We start from the raw sequence: 20,655 nt of genomic DNA, 5'->3' as shown, positions 1-20,655 counted from the left end.
TGGTAATTTGTTAGTTTTTCGTCTTCTATGTTTCCTATACCATTGATCCGATGGCGATACACCTGTGAAGATTTCTATGAGGATAAGAATGATATGCTATCCATAGGGATGGTGCTAAAAAGAGACTAGCGTAGAAGCTGAAATCAGCAACGTCTGGAGGAATTGAAATCAAATTTTGTATGAACATGACTTATTAGTTGGCTAAAATCCAGCCCTAGGGACGGGAATGCGAGTGAAACGACGTCATGGCAAAAATATGCTATAACATATTGAATTTTTCCACCTCGGCTGCTTATGACAAGTATTTACTGTATCACGTCTCACACGATTGGCCAATTACTGCCTTTCAAGCCATTTTCAAGCGCAGCCTACAAAGAAACAGAACAAACATGTAGCAAGTGTAAGTTTCGCTTATTGACGTGCGAGACAACGGACAACCTAAAATTGTGCTGATAGGTGTGGATATATTGCACAGTTACCCGATAAATAAATCAGCGGATGCAGCTGAACAGAAAGCGAGCACATAACGTGCAAGCGCCAGAATTAAAACCAGGAACCTTACTGCTTGCAGTAGTAGTCTTCATAACTGATGACACGTTATAGGACAGTATATGGGCTCGCTTTCGTTGTTCAGCAGTGCCCGATTATGAGCCTAATGCCTTGAAATGTTGCATAACTGAATCTAAGCGATAAGGCAACAAGTTGCGACTGATAGCAGCTGCAGATGAAAATTATTCGCTACTTCTTCTATGTTTTTCCACTGCTTGCGTTTTTACTGCCTTTAAACTGCTGTGTTCTAAACAAAGACGTAATACCGGCTCTCTCAATACCTGGTTTATTTTGTATGCCAGCAGATTTTTGTTGCGGATGGAAATTTATGCATCGTGTAGCACTCTGTTCTTTGTGGTCCCTTCTGTCGGGGATCATCAGAAATCTTGGTTGTCGAAAAGCAGAATTCTTTCAATTGCTTATACTGTGCATTATGATATGATCATTAGCAACTCATTCATTCATCGAGTTCCGTAGAATCTGCCATGAAGCCGAACCCTCAGGTGCATGGATCGATTCCAAGAACCCTTTTCTGCGATTCAGTCACTCACTCTCAACCCGAATTTCATGCTAAGTATCTTGTTTGATTAAAAATCTCTTAAATGTATTCGTTACCTCGAGACAGAAGGACTAAATCAATTGCGTAGTTCTCAATATCTATCTGCTTCCCTTTTCAGTTAGGTAGAGCTGACGTCAATCTGAAGATTGATTTCAGGACTGCAGTACTTCACTAGGTACGCTGACATGGGAGGTGGCGTGGTTTCTGTCTTCCTCTGACCTCTGAAGTGAGCTCGGTTATAGAGACACCTACGTTTAACGCGTACTCCGCGAACCACGGTGGGAATTGGGATTTTTAACGTCAACAGACAAGGCCAGAGGTAAAAGAAGCTATGTCAGATACACGGATCAAACGCATCCGGACACGTATTACGGGGTGTTTCCATCTTTCGTGTTGATGACGGCTCTAACTCTGCAGCGGGTACTTTTAGCGACGTGTCTGAATGTCTTTGGAGAAACTGCACCGCATTCTCCCTCAAGAGCCAAAGCCAGGGAAGATAAGGGTAACGCACGCTGGGATCATGACTGAAATCGACTTACTGACTCATCCCGAAAGTGTTCCATTGGGCTCAACTCGGGTCTCTGTGCAAGCCAGTCCATTTCAGTAATGTTACTGTCTGCGAGCCAATTCCTCACATATGCTGGATTATGACAAAGAGCGTTGTCATGTGATACAAACGGGCATCGACCCCGAACTGTTCATTTACGGTACGCACTACACAATCCTGTAAGATGTCTTCATGTCCTTCCGCATTTAGTGCTTACTTAAGCGCAGTAAGGAGATCACACCCTAACCAAGCAAAACACCACCGTAACGTAACAGCACGTCCTCCATACTTCACTGTTGGCATTACTCATGATAGCAAGTAACGTTGTCCAGGCATCTGGCAAACCTAAAACACTTCTGCCCGAGTCCACAGCTCGTGGTCTAGTGGCTCGCGTTGCTACCTCTAGATCACGGGTTCAAATGGCTCTAAGCACTATGGGACTAACATCTGACGCCATCAGTCCCGTAGACTTAGAACTATGAGGGCAGTTCAATAAGTAATGCAACACATTTTTTTTTTCTCGGCCAATTTTGGTTGAAAAAACCGGAAATTTCTTGTGAAATATTTTCAAACATTCCCGCTTCGTCTCGTATAGTTTCATTGACTTCCGACAGGTGGCAGCGCTGTACGGAGCTGTTAAAATGGCGTCTGTAACGGATGTGCGTTGCAAACAACGGGCAGTGATCGAGTTTCTTTTGTCGGAAAACCAGGGCATCTCAGATATTCATAGGCGCTTGCAGAATGTCTACGGTGATCTGGCAGTGGACAAAAGCACGGTGAGTCGTTGGGCAAGCGTGTGTCATCATCGCCGCAAGGTCAAGCAAGACTGTCTGATCTTCCGCGTGCGGGCCGGTCGTGCACAGCTGTGACTCCTGCAATGGCGGAGCGTGCGAACACACTCGTTCGAGATGATCGACGGATCACCATCAAACAACTCAGTACTCAACTTGACATCTCTGTTGGTAGTGCTGTCACAATCGTTCACCAGTTGGGATATTCAAAGGTTTGTTCCCGCTGGGTCCCTCGTTGTCTAACCAAACACCATAAAGAGCAAAGGAGAACCATCTGTGCGGAATTGCTTGCTCGTCATGTGGCTGAGGGTGACAATTTCTTGTCAAAGATTGTTACAGGCGATGAAACATGGGTTCATCATTTCGAACCTGAAACAAAACGGCAATCAATGGAGTGGCGCCACACCCACTCCCCTACCAAGAAAAAGTTTAAAGCCATACCCTCAGCGGGTAAAGTCATGGTTACAGTCTTCTGGGACGCTGAATGGGTTATTCTGTTTGATGTCCTTCCCCATGGTCAAACGATCAACTCTGAAGTGTATTGTGCTACTCTTCAGAAATTGAAGAAACGACTTCAGCGTGTTCGTAGGCACAAAAATCTGAACGAACTTCTCCTTCTTCATGACAACGCAAGACCTCACACAAGTCTTCGCACCCGAGAGGAGCTCACAAAACTTCAGTGGACTGTTCTTCCTCATGCACCCTACAGCCCCGATCTCGCACCGTCGGATTTCCATATGTTTGGCCCAATGAAGGACGTAATCCGTGGGAGGCACTACGCGGATGATGAAGAAGTTATTGATGCAGTACGACGTTGGCTCCAACATCGACCAGTGGAATGGTACCGTGCAGGCATACAGGCCCTCATTTCAAGGTGGCGTAAGGCCGTAGCACTGAATGGAGATTACGTTGAAAAATAGTGTTGTGTAGCTAAAAGATTGGGGAATAACCTGGTGTATTTCAATGCTGAATAAAACAACCCCTGTTTCAGAAAAAAAAGTGTTGCATTACTTATTGAACTGCCCTCGTACTTAAACCTAACTAACCTAAGGACATCACACATCCATGCCCGAGGCAGGATTTGAACCTGCGACAGTAGCAGCCGCGTGTTTCCGGACTGAACCGCCTAGAACCGCTCGGTCACAGCGGCCGGCTGAATCACGGTGTCCCGGGTACGATTCCCGGCCGTGTAGGGGATTTTTCTCTGCCCAGGGTCTGGGTGTTTGTCTTGTCCTCTTCATTCCATCACCATGAAAAGTGGCGAGATTGGACTGTGTTCAGATTGGCCAAGTGTACGGGCGCTGATGACTGAGCAGTTGAGCGCCCCACAAACCAAACATCATCAACACTTCTGCCCGACAGTCACAGGGTGTAGCATGATTCGTCACTCCAAATGACTCGTTTTCAGCCTTCCGCTGTCCAGTGCCATGGTTCTTCACACCACCGCAAGCGTCGCTTAGCGTTAACTACATCTACATCTGCATGGATACTCTGCAAATCACATTTAAGTGCCTGGCAGAGGGTTCATCGAACCACCTCTTGCCGCTAACGTACTTCGCATACGACCAGAATCTCTTTGGACTTTCTACCAGATTCGAGACGAAGTTTCATTGTGGAACCTGTTATAGGCGTCTCGCATTAAACTCCGCGCTAAGTTTCGAGCTTCTGTAAAGGATCGCCAATCTTGGGGATTTTGCGTCTGTCTAAATTTGGTATGTTCGTTTCGTTGTTTCTGCAACAGTGTTCTAACCCGTTTTGTGTACCAAGGAAGATCAACTCCGTCGTTTGTTAGTTTATTTGGAATAAACCTCTCAATTACTGACGATACTATATCTTTGAATCTACACATCTACAGAAATGTGCAGCTAAGGTGGAGCTGCTCTATCATTGTACCCCATTATTTTTAGCTCCCTACGCGCAATCGTTGTGCTAGCTGGACTGCTGGTAGCATTTTGAACTCAAAAGTGAGTCCTTTCGCTGATTTCATGCGATTCTTTTGCAACCACCCTCCCTAATTCTGCGGTTCTTGTCTATCAGTACATGAGGTGCACCTACCTGGTCGTAGATTATCTGTGGTTTTTCCTTCGCGTTTTCACTTCACTATCACAACTGTCGACCTGATGCATTCGTTATTCAGGTGACACCCACTGACCAGCCACGTTCGGAGTCACTGAGCTAACCCATCCTGGAACTTACTGCTTCTCTGCTCCTCTTTCTTTTATATTCGCGGGTCCTCCTCGCTTTACATCTAGTGGTAAATTCAGTATAAAATCGGGGTGTCCGGATACTCATCAGCACATAGAGTACGCGACATTCTCATTCTTGTATATGATACGTTTTCTCAGCGTGTTTAGTAGAATATAAGTTTTGGTGTCCAAGCTGGATGCAACATTATGCGTACCAGCCCGACTAGAGCCTCGAAAGTATAGTACCTCTATTCCCGGTCAGATCTGTCACACATCGTTTAAGCTTTCTGGAACCTCCTCAGTTTCTGCGCTCGCTCTTTTGTTTACATCCGCTAGCACCCTAATAACGTAATTTACCACTCTGACATCCTGGCTGCCATCTGATACATTAAAACATGCCTTCATTTTCTATTCATTACTGCGGTTTTTCGGCTGTGTACTTCCAAACGATAGTTTTTATCAAACATGAGGCACACAATATAAAACAACTATTGCTTGTTTGGTCGAAAAGATAACAATCATAACACTCTATAATCCACGAAATGAAAATACTCGGGTGACAGTCAAACAATCATCGAGTAGCATAATGGTAAACTAGGGGGTTTTACTTAGTTTGTAACAAAACCAATCACAAGTTAGATAGAATTGAAAAGTGATGAGTACATATAAACAGAGGACATCATACAATAAAACTCGTTCTCTTATAGTCGACAAAGGCTCTTTCGTTGCTGCTGATGTTGAGGAGGAAGTCAGGAAAGTGCATGTCGACTTGTCTTTCATCTGTTATAGCTTAGCGCTTAAAACAAAAGATACTGTCACATTTAGTTATTATTGTTCATAATTTTATCCGTAAGTTTCTGCATTCTATAGGGTGTTTATAAATGAATATCGGGTTTTTAACGCTTTATAATATTTATTATATTAAACTTATAGTTATAAATGATATGTCAAATGAAAGAGCAACTCAGAAAGTTTTACCAAGAACCTTATAAATGTTCAATGTGAGCACCATTTGTCACATGGCACACATCAAGTCTACAGCTGAGTTCTTCCCAAACGTTCAAAAGTGTGTCTTCAGTGATCGTAGAAACAGCTGCTTCTCTCCGGTTTCTTAATTCAGGGAGGTCTGCTGGTAGCGGAGGCACATACACACGATCCTTGATGAAGCCCCAAAGGAGAAAAAATCGCACGGCGTTAGGTCGGGTGAACTGGAGGCCATGCCAAGCAAGCCCTGTCATTGGGCCCCTTGCGGCTTATCCAGCGCTCGGCTATAGACTTGATGTGTGCCGTGTGACAAATGGTGCACTCATTCAACATTTATAAGGTTTTTGGTAAAACTTTTTGAGTTGCTCTTTCATTTGACATATCGTACATAACTGTAAGTTTAATGTAATAAATATTATAAATCGTTAAAACCTCGATATTCGCTTATAAACACCGTGTAGTTATTGATAAAGACGATGATAGAGGTAAGCTTCTAATACTTGTCCTAGTAAATTGTGGAAAACAAAATTATCGGAAAAATGCCCTCACATAAAATTATTGCTGCAACTTACAATTGTTACAGCGTGAGTCTTTAAGAAAATATGTAAATACACGCAGAGCATATTTGACGTTCAGGTTTACCTCTGACCAGTTGTCTCTGTATGCTCTCACAGTTCAAAGTAGAATGTTGGACCATCGTTGTTCACGGAAGTGTCATGTCAAAGCATGGTAAGGTGGGAAACTGATTTACTACATCACGTTTATTGTATGCCCACCACATTTACTTCTCATTCACTTGTGTTTAATTTTGTTTAACTCTTAGCTAACACCCCACTCTTTTTTACCATGATGTGGTCTGATGAATGCTTGCACTATAATCCAAGTATGTTCATGTGAGTCTTCTCTTTATTTTTTCGACTAAACAACCGGTTGTTGTTTTATTTTTTTATTTTGTCTAAGTTACAGCTCATACGTATTTCAGGCAATCAGTTGAAGAACTTTACCTAGCCAAAAGTAAGTAACGAAGCGAAAATAAAGGGATATTTTGTTCCATCCAATTACCGCCAGTGCTTCAGAATTTTGTTGTCCAGATAATTCGTGTTGGCTGGAGATCCTGTTTCGACCTAACTAATTTAGAACAGACTAATAGCGAATTTCTCCATAAATTAAGCACAGTCCTTGGAAATTCACCACAACACTCCTTTCCACCCGGATTTGCCATGTGTTGAGTTTCATTTGTAGTTTGCAAACTATTATCTGGATTTAGTACCGTCTTATCGAGAGGTTATCCGATCTTTCTCACTTCTGACGTTTTGAACTGCTCTATACTCGACATTCTCTAAATAAATGTTACCTTCGCAGGTGGTCCACCAAATAAAAAACTGTTCGTTCATCCTCATACATCTTTCACTTGGTGGAATAGTATATTAATCGCTGTTTCACGATAATGAAACGTTGGATACGTCTTCTGGAAGAAGAAAGCTTCGCTCCATCCTGTCGCTCACACACTTGGGGGTGGCACAAAAACCAACTGACGTAGACACATGTGATTCAGATATACCCCATTTCAGTTCGTCAAATTACTTACTGAATCTTACTAAATTTATCAAAACTGCTATTCCCTTCTTTGGCTTTAAAAACATGTCTTTCGTTTGATGAAGCAGTAGCAGTAATAGCACTACTATATTTAGCGGTTTCCTCCTGGTCTTTAATATCGCCCTTTCCTTGACGTAGAACAGAAAATTGTCCAGTACATACATAGTGTGCGATAAACACGTTCATAATTAATTAATCATTGTCACTATACAATTTCAAAAATTTGTATTCTTGTTGCAGGTTAACAGTAAACACACACTTCCCTTTTCCTGTTGCTAAACGACGAGGCAAAAACGAACAGAGATAAAATGATCAACGTGTAGGCGAGTTACTTCACATATGAAACAACACTAACACATTGCCCCTGTTGTGTTGCAAACGAATATGAAAAGTTGTGGTGGAACAACTAGCCCCATCGACTTCAGTGAATGGTTCAAGGTTGGCTCAGAGAGAAATGAGCGCAAAATAATGTTCACAAATGCTATGGCGAACATAAAAGTCTAAGATAAAAAAAAATCCTCACTATATTCTCAAATGCCGGACTTTTTGCAACATCCCGAACATTAACCTGGGCAGCACTAAAAAACCAGGATGGTCCGGCTTTAGCTCGCACGCATGGTAAGCCTAGTCATTAACGTCGTATGTATCCAGTTTTGTTGAACGGTATATGATTTCGACGTTATGGAGAGCGAGAGCGAATGGTGTGTTATGTATTCATACACTTGCTGTAACAGAAAATCTTCTTGTAAGTTTCTTCAGTTGTGTGACCAAACTGTCCGTAGATATTTTACAATTATTGTGGGTATTTTAATTCCGTCTTTGTAACTACAAGAAAACGCGTGTTTTGTCACCAAACGCGTTTTGTTTTATTCAAATAAAGCGTCATCAGTAGCCTGTAATGAAAGATACTTACAAAGTGACTTTCTGTCTCGGTCGAAAAACATTTTGTTACGAGCCGTTGATTTTTATTTACGGTATTTCGTGCTTCGTTTTTTACTCGCATCAAGAAATGATGCCTGCTTGCACGTTTTTTGGTTATTTCTTCGTCTGAAAGTGTCGATTCTGGCCTAAACCCACACTTTTTTTGTATTAGACACAACAGAGTGTATGACTACTACTGTTTAGTTGTATCCATCTAGCCAAGATGTTTCATGTGTTTAGTGTAGTGTTGCTAACTTTGCCATTATTTTTTCTTTGATCTGAAAGTGTATTTTTTTCAGTCGTTTGTCATTTATGTGTTACTCCATTTAATTACGCTACTAAGTATTTGTCTAATGTGCAAAAGAAATAAAAGAATACTGATGGAGTTGAAAATTTGAGACAGTAATTGGGATTAGGGGGGGGGGGGGAGGGGGGAGAGGGAAGGACAGTAGGTAAAGATGAGTGGACAGGAAATGTAAAGTAACGGGTAGATTTCTAATGCGTTAATGCGGGACCAAATTATGCTGGAAGAAAACTGGTTCAAATTTTGGCCACCAGGTGCAAATCTAATGCTGTGAATGCAAGACATACATAATATGTAATGGATTAGTGGTGGGACGTGGACAGTAAACGTCAAACAAGTGAGAAAGGCATAATGTTCATTTGATTATTAAGTGCCGCTTACACAGGTTGTTCGATATGAGCACCGGAGATGTCGATGAGATGTTATACAGCGCCACATTTGCGTCTGGTGGCCGAAATTGGTACTAATTTTTTTTCAAGCGTAAATCGGTTCCGGGTTAATGTATTAGCATATCCAGCAAGTTTTGCTGCCATACGATGATTATAGTCCACATTGGACCTCCTCGAGTAACTGCAATTTAATTATAACCACCTGGACTTCATTGTATAATACTGTACAAGTTTTATCCCTTAAATTTCTGCAAAGATCTGCTCACATTTGTAACAAAGTGTCTGATGATTACCTTTATTACTTAGTGGCTAACTCAGAGAATAGATCCAGGTGCTGGTTTTCTAATCAACGACTTCCAGAAGCTTAAAAAATGATTTTCAATATTTCGCGCAATTATTGACCGAATTAAAAAATTTGAAATCCTGTAGTAATTTACTCATTAAGAGGTTTAATCGCACGTTAGAAGTTTAACACAATTATGCAGGTATTACATTTAGAAACTGTGTGTGTGTGTGTGTGTTTGTGTGTGTGTGTGTGTGTGTGTGTGTCTGATGGTGCACAAACACCCAGTCTATATTCATCCATTACTTGAGAACGAGAGAACGAAGCTCCTACTGACAAACTTTACACATAATTTAAAACATTTGCGAAACTATTTATCACTGACACTCCCCCCTTCCTCCCCCCCTCCCTTAAAATGACTGAAGGCAAAATCTTTATCGCTTACTGCATTCTCGCTGTTCATGCAATAAATAGTAAATCTTCAGCATGAGGCATAGCGTTTCTATTAATTGCTTGTTTGCTTCTAATTCTACTCGCAACACGTTTTGCGTACTATGTCCAAAAATAGCAGTGAATGTACGTGCAAAATTATACTACGAATGAAAAAAGGGAGTTGAATTCTTTAAAGAGTCGAAGCTGGACGTCTACCGGTTATTAATCATCGATACGGGTAGCAATAATAAAGACATTCATACTGGCTGGCAGCGTGCAACAAGATTTACTACAGACATCTCCAAGTTGTGGGGCACCAATTGAAAATACAGAGATTATGATGTATAGTGGGGCATAAGGGTAGCACTGTCGTTCCATTATGTAGAACACTGAGGAATTTATAAAAGCGGTCGGTTTTTCATCGCCTTCAGCAGACTAACAGTGCCGGCGGTACACTCTAGTCTTGACGCTGCCTGCTCCGTGCTGGCACGCGGTGGCCACTTGGCTTAAAAAATATTTTGAGAGGACTAAATTTTCTCTTATAGCCAAGACTGCGGCAGCAATTTCCTCCAACGAGGCTCCATACCCCTAACCACATGCATGCGAGACTTCTGTTTATTAGCAATTTTTTCCCTGCTCTCCCCACGTTTCCTGCCTCACACACACACACACACACACTCACACACTCTCGTACACACGGCTCCCGAGGGTTTTCGCACGTCGAGGGAAATGTCTAGTAGAATGGGTCCACAGCAGCTTCGCGACCACCTAGTTTGTCCTTCTTGCCGGGAGGTGTCACTAGCGCGGGGCGTTGTCTGCAATGCTGCCTCGCGAGATGGCAGCACGGCGCCATTCTGCACATTTCCTTAATTAGCAGCGCGCCGTTGTGTGCGTTGTATGTATCCGCGGCCGCGTGGTGTGTGTGTGTGTGTGTGTGTGTGTGTGTGTGGCAGCGAGGGAGCGCGCTTTTTCTGGGCTCAAGTGAGGACAATCTCTCGCGCTCTGCGGAGAATACAGCTCGCCCCCATTCAGCAGCCAGCGTCGCATTAGACAGAGAGGAGACGATAGGAAAAAGGGAGAGCGAGACGGTGACAGGAAGGGAAAGGGGGAAGAAAGAACGGCCGGAGGGGGAGGGAAAAAAAGCCCCACTACTGCCGATCTCTCTGCCCGCCTTTAAGCTCCACCAGTCGCGACGATGCCAACGCTTGTGTGCGTGCGCTTATGTGCGTGTCTGTGTGTGCGTTAATTCCTGCGTGGTGGTGGATCAGGGACAGAAGACAGACGCGTATTGCTCAACAGCCCGTGCGTGTTACGTGGTTAAGTGCTTACAATGTGCTTCGACACATCTCGCCACTTAGTTATTAGGATTCATGTTACCCGCAGATCTGTGAGGCAAGATGCTTTATTAAACAACTGAACTGTTGATAAGTTTGTAGACGATTGACGTGGAAATTTGTTTTAAAAATTCGACGATCAAAATTTCGTACTGAGGAGCTTAATCTTGGAGCCAACCACAGCTGTAGTGAGTAAACAAAACATCAACTGACAGTGGCACCAACTTTGACATTCATAATTTCCCTGTTACATTGGTTCACTACCAGCTTAGACAAACAAATGTTTGAATGTGTCCGCATTTGTCCTCAGACACGACAGCATAGAAAATTTTTGGAAGTTTCGTTTCTGTTCACCCCTATGTTCATGTTCGCCCCATTTGACGATAGCTGTTTACAATCGTTTACAAGACAAAACAACGTCCGCGACATAAATGGTAGCCACTAAACTGTCAAATGGGGGAAGTGGATTAGGACCTTGGAGGTCATATTTAGTTGGATCTCATCGGTTTGACGGAAAGGAACATCTGACAAGAAGTATCGGTTTCGATTCGTCGAATAAGTGTTCTGGGTTGACACTAGTGGCCATATCTTACATGTGTTAGGGCAGACAGCCGATTTTCAGACTTATTTCCCACTCATGTACGTTTGTTGTTTACTTTATTTGCAATCCTTATCGAAACTTTTTATGGCACCATATTGAGGCACGCAAGCACAGTTATCCCAAAAAAAGAAATTCAAATATTAGCAAAATATAGCTGCGGACGTGTTTTGTTCCGATGATAGTGCCTGACTGCCTAAATATGAAACCGTAGAAGGTCCCGAAATGGATAGCAAATAAAGCAAACAACAAACACAGTTGAGTGGATAATTAGTATATAATCGATCTGTGCACTCCGAAACATCTACATGTACATCAATTCACACATAAGCGGCTGGCAGGCGGTTCGCCGAACCACTTTCACAGTATTCCTCTACCGTTCCACTCGAGAAAAACGCGCGGAAATAAGGAACACTCAAACCTATCCGTGCGAGCTCTGATTTTTCTTAGTTTTTTACCATAATCACTTCTCATAATTAACAGCTGAAGTCCCAGTTGTGCAGTGTCATGGAAGCAACAAAGTATCTTAATTTGTAGTACGATCTGAATGTCTCACTGATTTGCGATTTCTTTTTTGACATTGCCGTTGATCTTTTATGATGTTTGATGCTCAGATAATCAAGTATCAGTGACATTTTTTTTTTGCAACAAAACTGTTCTGCTACTGCTCATTACCACAGCATAAACAATCACTGACGATCACATAAATCTGTAAAACGTAAGTTTTTACTTTGAATTAAATATTATACATACGTCTCAAGCGTGTTTGATGTTTTCTCTGTAAACGCAGAGAAATTAATTTGATCACATCACCGTTCTTCGCAGATAGTTAAGCCTATCCAGTGCCATACTGGTTTACTGTAAAACATATAAAAAAACTAAAATGTAAGTCCTAGATTGTTTTCGTAGGCTACCTGGTTTTGTGATAGCGGTAGTTTTTGATCCGGACGAATGGTATTTTCAAATCATTTGAATTATCGTTAAAATTGCTTTCTTACTTGTTTATAATTTTGGTTTTCTTACTGAGGAAATTAATTTTTTCAGTCGACAGAATTGACCTATTTCTCTTCTCACTAGCTTCCTTAGCTTGTTTTTTAGCTTAATTACTTTTCCAGACATCGCCATGTTTCATAGTATTGATTTTCCTTGTTTACATTTCGAGTGTCACATTGCCTGTACGTTATATACTCACAGCATACTTTTTACAAGGGAGCATAGTAATAAACGTGTTTCACACAGCATCATTTACGTTTAATTGGATTTGGTTCACTGTTTGTATGGTAAAACAGTCTTACTAATAATGCTGTTGTCTTCTACCTTTCTACCTTTCTATATATGGGGTGATTCGAAAGTCATGTCCTGTACGATAAGTACGGTGAACCAAAACTCCACCGGCATACTTTCAGAGGTCGTAGTATGGACCAAAACAAGAAAAAAATGTCTAGAAAACATAGGCAATAAAATGCATACCTTAAGAGTATGAGCACTTAGTCATCTTCTCATCTGTGAAGTACATCTCATCTCTCATAGCTCTTAATGCATGCGCTTTGGAGCCCTTGTTTACTGGATTGTTTTTTCTTTTTTGGTGCATGCTACCAGCTCTCAAAATTCGGAAAGCTAAGAACTTGCAGTAGAAGAAATTAGTTCCACAGTATCGAAGATGAAGACGTGTTCATCGTTCTTAAGGTACGTATTTAAGAGCCCATGTTTACTACACATTTTTTTCTTGTTTTGGTCCATACTACGACCTCTGAAAGTTCATCGTTTGAGCTCTGTGCACCCTGTTATGTTCAATTGTTTGTAGCTGTTCTAAATTACAAGTCTTTACGAGAATTTGCCGTTCTCGTGGCTTATTCTTTTTGGTCCCAACCGTAATACTTTATTACTATATAGCTCCCATGCATTGTACTTCACAGGTAATTGTCTTACAATGTTAGTCTTTCTGATTTTTCTGCACTGGTCCTCATATTTCTCTAGAATTAATTCGCAGTATGACTCACGTACATTGTACGTCCGCTGCTTCCTTGCTCGGTTTCTCGTCGGATTTCCGTGTGAATGTAGGTTTCTTTTGGTAGTCCGCGTACTTCGTTCTCCTTCTTCGTATCAGTTATTTGTTTATTTCTCACAGGATTCTGATCACAGTGTTATGCCAAATGTTAACATGTCTTGCCTCCGAAACGACAACTTTTTATTGTTTACGCTCTAATTTCATTCGAAGAAAGAAAGTATTCATAAAGCTACATAGCGCAGACTCTTATACAGAACTGTTAAAGATGCAGTATGGCTGAGTTTTCAGAATTTCGACCTGTAACTCATTTACATTGGTAAATTTGTATGACTTGAAGGTGACAGACATTTAGTGAGCATTTGATGTGTAGCGTTTAATTTATTGCCGTAAAATTTAACATAGCCGTGAATATGTTTCCACATCAGAACTTGCCACTAAATTAGTGTTCTGGTTCCTACGTATCTTTTTCGCCTACATTTATTATTGATTCGTGCAGCACCCCTGCCCACTGAAATAGGCCTATTGGAGCATTCAGTCTTTACGGTTTGCTGTTCTCTCAATACCTCTAACACGTTTTTTCCAAGTTCATTTTTTAATCTTCTAACAGTAACCTTTATGCCATTTGTTATTCCCACATTGCAAATATAGGCCTGGAATTTATTATGTACTCACTTTCGTTTCTTCTTGTTTTATTGTCACTGTTGTTACGATTTTTTGTCGGGAAACATGGCAATATGATTCTACATTGGTGGAATCTAATTGATTGGAATATGCTTAAAAATTAACAATTGCGTTTCTGTTACTTCCGATATTTTGTGTAGATTTTGGGAAGATTCTCAGTCACACTAGCCAAGGTAATCACAACAATTGTTTGAGTCTATAGAGTCATCTGATATATTTTCCATTTCCTTTAAAATTTACATTCCGAATAAAGCGCACGTCTTTCGTCCATTTTTGTCTCATCCTCCTTGTTGTATAGTCTCAAAATAACCTTATTTGGATTAATTAATTTTTTTAAATGTTTGCTTCTTTGTTTGGTTCATCTTGTAGCCACCATGAGCTTTTGCCATACGTTTTTGTAGACAGGGAGCGTAGCGCTAAATGATATTAGGAACTACACTTTTCCATAATGTGTACTGCCCTATGAGCAGCGAATATGTGAATCTGATTGTGAATGTGAACGTAAATGTAAATGTGTATGTGTATGTGTAAGTGGATGAAAAGGATCAGGGAAGCCCTGAGAAAGACGTAATGGACTCTGCGACCAAAATAAAAGCGCCAACTTTCAAAGTTTCGTCACCGATATGACTAACGAGTTGACTGACTGCAATGGTTTACTAGTTTACTTCAACTATAAATGCTAAACTTCTGACTATCACAGTGCATCAGATCTTGAGCTTGAAATTTCATAGCTCCGCAATATTTCGTAGGGACAAACATAGCCCTGCATTGTCAAGCGGTATCGGTTGCATGATTTGTGTAAAAGAGAGCAGTCATCCTGATCAGATCATGTCAGAATGTTTAGGACTGATAACACGTTCGAGGGCCATTGTACGAAATGTTGAAATTCTGGAATATAGAAAGGACTTGGTTAGCAGAGAGGGTTCGGTGTATACAGAGCAAAGCATTGATCATAACAGGTACTGTCAGCATAAAAACCAGCGAAAGTGACAAACATTAACGTTTTGTTATTTTTAGGAGGGAAATGAAATATGTAAAGACGTACAACTGAGATACTGTGGAAAAGTTGCAGTACAGGCTTAAAGAATCTGAACGCAGTTGTGACAGGCGTTACTGTGATGATCTGCATGACATGGAGGTTCAAGGGAACTTGACTTGTGTAACACTCAAAGGCAAACACAGTCCTGCCAGCTATTTCTATCCCCATGCTATTTAACAGCTTCATAGAGCAATCAATAAAGAAAACGGAGAAGAAATTTCAAAAGGGGTTTAAAGTTAAGAAACAATAATAAAGATTTTAATGTTAGTCTAGGACATAGTATTTTTGTCACAGGTGGTAAAGGGCTCACAAAATCGGTTGAAAAAAACAGGATGTTGTAACGTGAATATAAATAAAAGTAAAAGAAGGGTGACGGACTGCAGTCGAATTAGGTTATACTGAGGGAAGGAGACGCTGAAAGTGGTGATCGAGTTTTGATACATAGGCACCAAAGTAACTGATGATAACAGAAGTGAAAAGATTATGAAACAGATTGGCAATAGCGACAAAACTTATTTTTTCAAAACTGCAACTAGGTCAACATCGAACAAAAACTTAAATTCTAAGTGATAGCACTGTCGCTATTTGACAGTATTTTTCTTATTATTATAACTTTCGCGATTTCAAGATACGAGCCATTATGAATGCAACTGGTGCAACTGAGAAAGATAGCAGTACATCTCAGGCACTTCTGCATGACATACTGTCGTCAAAATATTACAATTCGTATGTGTATACAAAACCAGATGTCTCGTCGTAAAATATGAGAACAAATCAGACACAGAGCTTACGTTTACTATTGTACGCGGCAGGTAAACTTTTACATCGTATATTAATTTTACATTTTTTTTTTTAAAAAAACACAGTGCCGCGTGTAATGTTAAATGTACCTCCTGTGCATGATTTGTTCTCGTATCTTACGACAAGACATCTGGTTTGTACATACAGATATTAAGTCTAACATTTTGAAGACGACGTAATATGGAGTCATGCCTGTCACGAAGTCATATCTTTCCCAGTTGCACTTAATAATGCCTCAATTACGATAGTCAAAATAATAAGGACAATAATAACAAAAAAACAACATCCAGTCAGATGACAACAGTGTTATCATTTATCATGTTTATAATGCGAGTGGTCCCTAACTAAGGAAGGATAAACTGGAGTGCTGGGGAACTATTTCTGAAACATTTGATTGGAGTGTAGCCTTGTATTTCAGACGGATAATTGCGGGATAAACAATACAGGAAAGAATAGAACTGAACTTTTTGTACTGTGACGTTACTGAAGAATCCTGAAGATTGGGTTAATCGGGTATCAAATCGAAAACTTTATGGCAAAATTTGATCAAAAGACGAGAGAAGTTGACAGGACATGTCCTGAGACATCAAGGAATCGTCAGTTTGGTATTGGAAGGAAGTGTGTGGGATAAACATTGTAGGGCAAGAATGTAGACAGGAGGTTAATATGGATGTAGTTAGTAGTAGTTACGCGGCAGAGATCAGTAAACTTACAGTGTAGACATGCCACATTTAATCCGTCTGAGACATCAAGTCTTTAATAACAACGAGTGAATTTTTTTATTGAGTCATCAGTCTTCTGACAGGTTCCTCTCTTACACCAACCCCTTCATCAGAGTAGCACTTGCAACCTGCATCCTCAGTTGCTTGCTGGATGTATTCCAATCTCTGTCTTCCCCTGTAGTTTTTACCGCCACAGATCCCACTAGTAGCAGGGAAGTTTATCCTTGATGTCTTAACAGTTGTCCTATTATCCTGTCCCTTCTTCCCGACCGTGTTTTTTTTCTTCCATATGTTCTTTCCTTTGTCACATTTCCGGAGAATCTCCTCATTCCTTACCTTACCAGTCCACCTACTTTTCAACATCCTTGTATAACATTACACCTCCAACACCTCGGTTCTCCTCTGTTCCGGTTTTCTCACAGTCCGCGTTAGGCTACCATACACGTACATTCTTAGAACTCCCTTCGTGATATTACGTCCGATATTTGATACTGGAAGACATGTCTCGCCCAGGAATGTCCTCTTTGCCTATGCTAGTCCGCTGTTTATGTCCTCCGTCCCTTGTTCTTCCTGGATTTCAAGGAGGGAGAATCCTAAACATCGTTTACTTCGTGCTTCCCAATTTTGATGTCAATTATATCACTAATCTCATTTCAGCTATGCCTCCTTACTTTCTACGGTTTACTCTCAGTCTATATTCTGTATTCATTACATTATTTATTCCATTTAACACGATCACTGAGGATAACAATGTCATCAGTGAGTGTTATCATTGATATCTTTTCATTCTGATTTTTAATCCCACTTTGCAACATTTCTTTTATGTCCGTTACTGCTTCTTCGAATTGACTACATTCCTGTCTACACCCTTTTTAATCCGAGCGTCGTTCTTGATCTCCCATTCTTATTATGACAATATAGTTAATTAACTACATCTACATCTACATCTACATGGACACTCTGCAAATCACATTTCAGTGCCTGGCAGAGGGTTCATGGAACCACCTTCACAATTCTCTATTATTCCAATCTCGTATAGCGCGCGCGGAAAGAATGAACACCTATATCTTCTGTGTCAACAAGGCCGATGTTGAGAACTCTATCGATAACAGTATGCTCGTTACGTGTATAGTCTTAATTAATACAACGTGACCTTTGCGTCACTTTCTACAGGGATGCTTTATTGGACAGGTCATGGACCATGCCAGTGGCTGGTATAGTTTTTGAAGATGCTTACATGAGAAACGGAAAGAGACTGTGTTTGTCTTGCAAGCTGCGTGTCGGAGACCCCTGCTTAGCACTACAGATGTGATGGAAGAGATTGCTTCCTGATTGACCGGCACGTTGAGGGAGAGGGAGCCACAATTTGTAATACGAGATGCTGGATGCGAGGGAGACCCGAAAGAGGGAGGTGTGTGCTTCCAGTGAGGGCTGCCTCCGTGGCTCCAGTTGGTTTGTGCTGAGGCGCTACACACAGGCGTGCCTAAACGACGCCAACGCGTATTCCCGGAACAAAAGGCATTTGTAGGGAGGTGACGTACATAATTAGTACTCTGAGACACTCGCTTGGTATCGCAAGGCAATAACGTAGTGGATGGCGTGCTGTATACGAGTTTAATTTCGTAAATACTGCCAGGGTTATACACTATTATTTAACCTGTTTTGTTAAAATTGACTAGTAATCAATCACCAGACGCTACACATTTCACATTAGATACATCATCACATCTGTGGTAAGACAACAAAAACATGGCTCTGAGCGCTATGGGACAACATCTGAGGTCGTCAGTCCCCTAGAACTTAGAACTACTTAAACCTAACTAACCTAAGGACATCACACACATCCATGCCCGAGGCAGGATTCGAACCTGCGACCGTAGCGGTCGCGCGGTTCCAGACTGTAGCGCCTAGAACCGCTCCGCCAGGTAACACAATAGCAATAAGTGTAGATGTTCGTACATAAACAGTGGTGCAGATCAGTAATAGAATACGGAATAACTTACAAAATATATCAATACAAAGTAGCAAGTCATACCCTCCTACGTCTAGCACGTAAAATATGAGTATTTTTGTCTACCAGGGAACCCGTGCGAAACTTTCGAACTTTTATAATTTTAGATAATGAAAACATTTGGAATAAGTGGAGTCGCTGGGATAAAGATAGTTGTGGGACTGAAGAGAAAATGTCTTTAAAAATGAACCGAACAACGTGAAGTAATAATCACGAATTTATGATACATACTTGTATATAGATTTCCATGCATTATTACTCGCTATTTCTAACTTTCGACCGTAATATTTACATTTATCTGTTGTTGACGAGAAGTTTAATCAGAAATACGAATATAACAAACAGAACTAAATCAGTGCGAAGTATGTAAGTTACAAAGTAGTGTCCGCTTCGTGCCTGGTATATCACTAATGACACAATAACCTCTAACTGTATTTTGAGATTTTAATTGCACTTCGTACATTACGTAAAGACGTTAGGCCGTACTAGCAATAGGTAAAATCACTATTCAAGCCTTCAATGACCAATGTGTTCGTCGTTTCGGAAAGTATGTTCGTTAGGAAAAGTCACGGGCGGAGATAATGGACTACTGAAGTGGTCACGGTTATTATGTATGACAATGCTATGTACAAATTAACCAGTTAATAAGTACTTTAAAAGAAACAAATGGTATTTGTAATAAGATAATATGGAAAGGGAAGCCCTTGTTCGTGATTAGCTTCGTAAAATGTAGATATGAAGCCACAGTTCGTGCGGCACCCCCCGTTGGTGGTTCGAGTCCTCCCTTGGGCACGGCTGTGTGTGTTGTCCTCCTAAGTCAGATAAGTATTGTGTAAGTCTGGGTATCGATGACCTCAGCAGTTTGGTCACATAGGAACTTACAACAAAAAAAAAGATGCCCTTTTGCCTATGATAGCGAAAAGCCTCCTTTATGTTAAAATTGTCCACAAACACTAAGTTTTAGCGCAAAGTTGGTATGCAGTGTCAGAATCAGTTAAAGAAACCTTTCTAACGATACCTCATTCATCCTTGTACGATTAATATGTGTTGACAAAAAAGGGATGTTGATTCGAGAAATAATATTTATGATGATATACTCTCGTCAGTGTTTTGCCACAAGTATGATGGCGAGACTAACCCGAAACGCGTGACAAGACAAATATATGTTACCACTAAAACTGTATAATGGTCGCAGATCTCTTAAAAAACTTTATGTCCGAAGTGAGATACCAGCATCTCTTCTTGGATGGAGGGTCATCGTCAAATGTAGAATTAACTTCGGTTTTACCCCAGGGAAGTGTGTTCGGACCCTTGCTGTTCATGTTGTATATTAATGACCTCGCAGACAATATTAATAGCAACCTAAGATTTTGCGCAGATAATGCGGGTATCTGTAATGAAATGCTGCTTGGAAAATTCTATACAAATATTCGTTGGGGTCTTGACAAGTTTTCAAAGTGGTTCAGAAATTCGCGACTTGCTTATATGTCTGGGAATATAAAATTGCGCACTTCACAAAACGAAAAAACGTAGTATCCTATGACCACAGTGTCAAAGAGTCCTAGCTGGAATCAGGCAACTCATATGAACACCTAGGGGGCAACGGTTTGTACCATATGAAATCGAACGAATAGGCTCAGTGCAAGGTGAAGCAGGTGGCAGACTTCGGTTCGTTGGTTAGAATGCTAGGGAAACAAAATCAGACTGGAAAGGAGACTGGTCACAAAGCTGGCGTGTGAGCCATCCTAGAACACTGCTCAAGTGTGTGTCCTGTATTATATAGGACTAATAGCGGATACTGAATGTATACAGAGAAGGACAGCACCAATGGTCACAGGTTTGTTGGACCCGTGGGAGAGTATCACTGCGATACTGAAGAAACTGAACTGGAAGACACAAATCATCTCGAAAAAGCTTACA

Source organism: Schistocerca americana, chromosome 9, assembly GCF_021461395.2.
Source record: "Schistocerca americana isolate TAMUIC-IGC-003095 chromosome 9, iqSchAmer2.1, whole genome shotgun sequence".
In the NCBI taxonomy this organism is placed as follows: Eukaryota; Metazoa; Arthropoda; class Insecta; order Orthoptera; family Acrididae; genus Schistocerca; species Schistocerca americana.
This window is presented reverse-complemented; position numbering follows the sequence as displayed.